At 39.0% G+C, this 6,795-nt stretch overlaps 1 pseudogene; it reads left to right on the forward strand.

Moving 5' to 3' along the window:
* Nucleotides 1-6,578, forward strand: part of LOC102961758 — a 183,555-nt pseudogene extending 176,977 nt beyond the window's left edge.
* The last annotated feature ends 217 nt before the right edge of the window (nucleotides 6,579-6,795 follow it).

Here is a 6,795-nt window from a genome sequence, read left to right on the forward strand (position 1 = left end):
AGTGAAAAATAATTAAATTTGCATCTCTGGACCAGCAGCCTTGTTTTATTTTCTATCATAAATGTGGCTCCTGGAAAAAAAAATTCATTAGGATTTATGCAGGTCACTACCAAGAAATTTCACACTGAATAAAATTCTTAGATAAAATAAAAAGTCTTCATATAAGCAGGGAGCTGACAAGGCTCTATAAACCTTGGTGTATAGACCCAGACACAGTATCTGCTGGGTAGATTTGATGAATCACTGCACAAAAAGGTACCCTCTCCTTAGCTTACCTGTGTCCCCATCCCTGTGATCCCTCCTCCACTCTGGACAAGCAGGGGTAATTGTCTCAGCCCAAGACTTCCAAGTAGACCTGAAGGTGAAGAACTTATATGGGTCCCATTAGCATGAGTCTGATGGGGATATCTTGGTCCCATATAATTTAATAATGTGGTAACCTCATAAGAGGGAAGTCCTAGAACAAGCTCTCATAACTCAGCTGAGAATAAAGCAATTAGAAGTAATATGTGCTTATATCATTTCACAGCCACACCTCAAAATGCTACTAACCTGTAATTAACCACAGCTCACCATGCTCAATCATCTCCTCATATTACAGGTGCCAGAAGTTTATAATTCCTTAAGAGATGGCAAAAAAAGGAGGACTGATAAGAATCAATTTGTGCTGCAAAGTTAATCTCCTTTTGCAGGTATCACAGGATGCAGGAGGTGGAAGAACTGTAATTAATGAGATGTTAGATCCTGGTCCAATCAAAATGAATAAAGGGAGGTTCTGGAGGTTAAATGATTTTCCCACATTCTGGAAGAAGACAGAGCTAGAATATAGCTGTGTCCCCCAGGGCCCCATTTCAGTACTTTTTCTACAAGTACCAATAACATTCTGGATTTGTGGTGTTTAAACATTTTTATCTTTTGCAGAAGAACCCCTTCTTCAACCAAATTCCAACTGAAAGTGTGATGTTAGCCACAGAGAAGTGAGTAGGTGACCTGGTGAGACAATGGGGGAACTACTTTGCTTTCCCTATCCACAGTTGAAGATTGGAAGGAACGTCTAAGAAGGGATTGTGAAGTCTTGAAATATGTCTTTAGCGCTCACAATGCCACTGTTCTATTTCCCTTTTCTCTCTTTGGGAGTCTGGCCTGTCCCTGTTCTCATGACGTTAGCCCCTCTGCATGCTCACCCTCTCTTTCATTTGCAGCTGAAGGTAGTCAGTATTACTTTGAATTGAAATTATTCACACTAATACTTATCCAATTGCAGTTCAATTTTCTTTGTAAGGCTTTACTTTCTCTTTATTTGTGAGATATAGTCTCCTCTCCCAGTGAACATTTCAAACAATTGGGTTGGATAATTATTTTGGCAAGAGACGTCTGGTCTGGGGGGTGCAGTAGAGCTGTCTAACTAGCTTCAGCTATTGTAGGCATGCATCCCAGGTAGCAATCAAGAGACACTACATAATATTTTTTCAGCTCTCCGTGCCTGTGTTGTAAATCTCACTCTGCTAGTTACTTCCTATGCAACCTTAAGTAAATTGCTTAACTTCTCATAGTATCAATTCTCTAGTCTGCCAATTAGGCTTAAGAATTCTCCCTCAGGGGCACCTGGCTGGCTTAGTCAGTAGAGTATATGACTCCTGATCTCAGGGTCATGAGTTCACCTCCCACGCTGGGTACAGTGTTTACTAAAACTAAAATAAAATTACATGCAAAAGAAGAAGAAGAAGAAGAAGAAGAAGAAGAACAAGAACAAGAACAAGAAGAAGAACAAGAACAAGAACAAGAAGAAGAACAACAAGAACAAGAACAAGAACAAGAACAAGAACAAGAACAAGAACAAGAACAAGAACAAGAAATCTATTTTGGAAGACTGTTAAGAAACATTAAAGATCATAAGGAGTGTGGTTTATCTTGCAATTGTGAGGGCAGCAAACAAACATTGATTCCATTCTCAACTCCCTTCTCCCTTTTGGAAGAGGTTGATTGAGGTGAAATGGACTGTGACTTCTGATGATCTATTCCCAGTAACTGGTGGGAGGGAACAGACCACCAGCTTTTGCAACTGGAATCTATTCTTCCCAAACAAAAGCTCACCCACCCTTTCCAGGCCCTTCCCAGTCTTTGCTCCTGCTCCCCTTTGCCTTCTAGAGCACAGACTGGTTCATTCATTCAATAAATGCATGGCTCTAGTCTTGCTTATGCATGTGTGTGCACACACACACCCACACACACACACGCACAAATAAAACACAGGTTCATCACCCCAAGAAATCTACATTTCAGTTGAGATTTTATATATATACATATATGAGCTATACTCTTTTCCTTTAACCACACCTATGTAAGGGTTTCACAGGGGATCAGGGGGGTTGTTGATTAGTAGGAGGTCACAGTAAAACAGTAGAATTATAGCAATAATCACAGATTTGTCTATAAAAGAGGTGGGTGCATATGGTGCATATCATGCTCATCTTAATTTAATAAACAGCAGCATATAGTTCATTCTGTAAAGTGACATTAATTTTCATCTTTTTGTGGTCTAAAACAACTTTTCAGAAATTAAAAAGAAAACACTACAGTAGATGGAAGCCAGCGACAAATGCAGTAGGATTTCAGTGTCGAGAGTGGCCAAATAAAGCTACAAGTCTTCCTGTCTCAGTCATACATCACTTGAAAAAGTATCAGTCTCCTATGTAATACCTTCTCCCCTTCCCCGGCTCTGCTTGGTTCCAGAGGAAATATTTTCCAGGCTCTTCTGCCCCCAGGGTTCTGGGAAACTTAGCCAATTGGAAGGCAGTGACCAAGGACTGAAGGACAAGACAAGCAAGCAAGGTGGGGTATTTCTCCTCCTTCTCTGGGTCTTGTGGTGTTTTTGGCAGTGGCTACCATCTCCTCTGTGACAGCAGCTCCCATTGCACAGGCCAACTGTGTTTCAGTTGCTGTGGGACCACAGTCCATCTCCCTCGTCTCACTAGCAGGTGATAGGAGCTTCCTGCTGACGCTAACCTCTCTGTTGTCTTGCCATCTGCTTTTTGGATTCCTAGAGATTCTATCACCTGTGTAACCAATTCCTGATATTAAGTTTCTTCAGTTTTAAATGTTTACAGTGATAGCTATGTGCCTGTTTTGGCTTTGCCTTGTACATAGGGCTTGATCTCGCGTAAATGCACCATGCATTCAGATGTGCATTGTGTGTGTGTCTACAAGATACTGTGAGCACAGTAGAGACAAAAATTAACTTATATAGGATATCCAACACTAGCTGGCATGCAGTAGGTGTTTAATGTGCATTGCTTGTAAATTAACTGGCTATAGCATTAGGAGAAATAACATAAAAAGTAATTCAAATATGGAAGATTCATAGCAACTATACACATTTCATGAATTAAAAAACATTTACACCCTTCACTGTATTATACATATTCACAGTAATATACATTATACATGTGTCAGAACAATAATGTTCAAAGTTTCATTTGACTAAGTATATAAACTATACATAGGTACTCCCCTTGACTCTTCATGAGTTACAGTATATAATCGCCTTCTCACTACTTAAATATATGTAAATATTTTTAATATATATTTAAATAAATAAGTAAGTAAGTAAATAAATAAATAAATAAATAAACATACATATATATCACTTGACATGCAGAAGATCCCTTCCTCTAAAATCCTAACCCTAACTCTAACCCATATCTGAGAGAGTGACTTCTTGAACAGTCGATAAAAAAAGCTGAGAAGTTATCCTGGAGAAGACCCCAAACATTTAAGAACTGATAGTATTTCCAAAAATGGGTGAGAAGGTAGAGAAAAAAACAGAAGGCCTGATTGAAAAAAATAATACTAATAAAAATTTTGATTCATATTTCGTTTGTAATCAATCAATATTCTTCATGGCATTATATCAACACTCTTCAGAGTTTGTAAAGCAAGTAAGAAAACAAAATTTGTAAAAACAATATCATGATATGGTATTTAATAAGATGCACAATGACTAAAGAGAGTTCACATCATTGGAAGCTGTAAAAACCTGGGAAGCTTCAGGAAGGAAGTGATCTTCACCTGTGTCTTAGAGAATGGCTGGCAGGTTGACCTCTCCCACATGCTATTCTCTCCTTCCCATTCAACTACAGTGTTTCTGCTTTCATCTGCCTGATATGCTGAGCTTTTATATAAGGTTTATTATGTATCTAAGAGCAGGTGGATTCTTTGATCTGTAACATCCCTGTAAAATATAAACACTCTGAGTTATGGACACAAACAAATAGAAAACAAAACTTTGAAATAATTTGCCATGGCAGAAAGTAGGAAACTAAGTTAGAGAAATATTTTTAGCAAAGTGCTTAGAATATTAAATCAATATTTTTAGGAAGATTAATCAGTGATGTGGTAAGGTAGACGAAAACCATAAATTAGGGGACTATTACAATAATTAACGTGTAAGATAAAAACACACATGACAGTGGTCACCATGCAGTGAAAAGAAGCAATGGGCACTTGAAACCTAGTAAAGAACACATTTTTAAAGAGCAATGTCATCTTGATTTATAATGCTGACATGTATTAACATTTTAAATGACATCGAAGTTTCTAGTTGGGATGCCTGGAGAAATTGTCCTATCACTTAGAGAAATTTAAGGCAGAACGAGGAAGAGAGCTAAAGAAATGCTGGACTTGGTGGGTACAAAGTCTGAGATACCAGCAAATATCCCAGCTGAAATATCCAGCAAGATGGGAAATTTCAAGCTTGTAAAACCTTCAAACTGGATTGAGTATTTGCTAAAAGGTACATTAAACTTAATTATAGGTGTATCACATTCTTGTCCAGCTAACTAGTTTGTCAAATACCTTAGGTGGAAAAAAAAGTCACATAAAAATGTCCATTAAAAATGGTTTCTAAAGCACGAATGAGGGGAATGCGTTGATTTGTTCGTATATTGACAGTAACGAATACTGATTTTGCTCAGCTTCAAGGTGAAGAAATTTAGGATTTCCACAGCAGTAGCCAAGTATAATCTGTTGGCTTCATCCGTAATCTTCTACATGATAGTCTCTTTTGGAGAAAATTTACACTTCCTCCTCCGGCTGCCTTTATAAGAGACCGGAGTGCGTTGCACTACCTCCCCTTCGGCAGATTTAATTTTATTTTGTAATTAACAATAACTAGTTTGGGAATTATGCAGTGGTGTCTCTTGGTTTTGAATTTTCGTTGAGTCTTTTTATGAAAAATTACAAACTGCTCAGAGGGACTGCCGTAGTTTGTTGCCATGGATAATTGTCTCTAAATAAACTCAGGGTAGTTAACTGAAGATGAACAGATGGAAATAAATTGATGGAAGTTGACTATTGCGCCTCTTGGCTCCTGTTCATCACCAGCGGCACATCTTTTTATCTTGTCATGCCTGGCATTTTACACTCTTGAACTTTACCAATGTCAGCTGGATCCCTCCTCAGAGCCTGCATGATACTGAGCTCCAGGGTAGAGCCCACTACCAACCTGATCAGAGCCACACTAGAGACTATGGCCTAATCACAGCTCTCTAAGCCCTGTAGAAAGGAAGGCTACACATTTCGGTATGGCTGCCTAACCTTGGCCATGTTCAACTAACCTTAGCTAATGCAAGCAAGCTCTGTTTAGCATCACCATTTCTTTGCCTTTACTTTACATATGGGGAAAATTAAGCCAGGGGAAGGGAAATGATTCAGCTTAGTGTCCAGTCATTTATTAAACTAATTCCACAATGAGTTATTAAGTGCCAATGGTAGGCCACCTACTATTCTGGACACAGGAAAGACCACAGTGACAGGGTACAGGCTCTGCCCAGGTGAAGCCTGGTGGTCAGGAGCTCCCCAGCACCAGGATCACGTACCAGTGACAACAGATGGAACCAAAGAACACCAGCCAAGGCAGCCGCTACTGAATTCCAGGGGGTCTGATCCTCCCCTCCTGGGAATATCATTTTAGAATAAAAAACTATAATATTTCGTGTTATTTTTTTTTTCCCAATGCACACCAAAACTGAAAGAGTACGTTGTGCAGTTTTGGTCAGTTGATCAGTTTTACAACATCACATGGTTATTTTGTAGCATATTTTGAAAAAGAGAAACAAAGACAGGTATTCTATAACGGACGCGATATTATATAATATTATATAACGCATCAAGATTGTAAGCATTGTAAGTAAAGTGTGTTCCATTATGTTAATATATAAAGGTCTGGAGCTGGGAGAGGGGCAGTGGCCAGGCACTCACAGGCATCCACCACAGCCACCACCAGGTGCCCAAGAAGAAGGTCCACTCCACCAAGGAGGCAACAAAGGAGGAGGACAAGAGGGAATCCACGCCGTTGTCAGCACCTGCTTCTGCAAAAGTGGAAACGAAGCCAAAAAAGCAGCAGGAAAGGATGAATCTTCAGACGAAAAAGTGCAAACAAAAAGGAAAAGGGGAGCAGAGGGAAAACAGGTGGAAGCGTGAACCACAAAACTAAAAAAGACTTATCTGCAGAAAATGGAGACGCTAAGGAGAGTCCAGCCTCTGATGAAGTAGGAGAGAAAGAAGCCAAGTCTGACTAATGTCATATGCCATGTTATATCAGTGGTCCTTAGCTCAGGAATATTTTTACCAACTGTTTTGTAAATGCAAGTTTTTAGTAGCTCTAGAAACATTTTTAAGAAGTAGAGAATCCCACCTCATCCAATTTTTTAAGTGTAAATGCTTTTTTTAAGAAGTGAAATAAATCATTTATTTGTTGTTTATTTTGTGGTGCAACCAGAAAAATGTAGGATATTG

The sequence above is a fragment of the Panthera tigris genome, chromosome C2 (assembly GCF_018350195.1).
Source record: "Panthera tigris isolate Pti1 chromosome C2, P.tigris_Pti1_mat1.1, whole genome shotgun sequence".
In the NCBI taxonomy this organism is placed as follows: domain Eukaryota; kingdom Metazoa; phylum Chordata; class Mammalia; order Carnivora; family Felidae; genus Panthera; species Panthera tigris.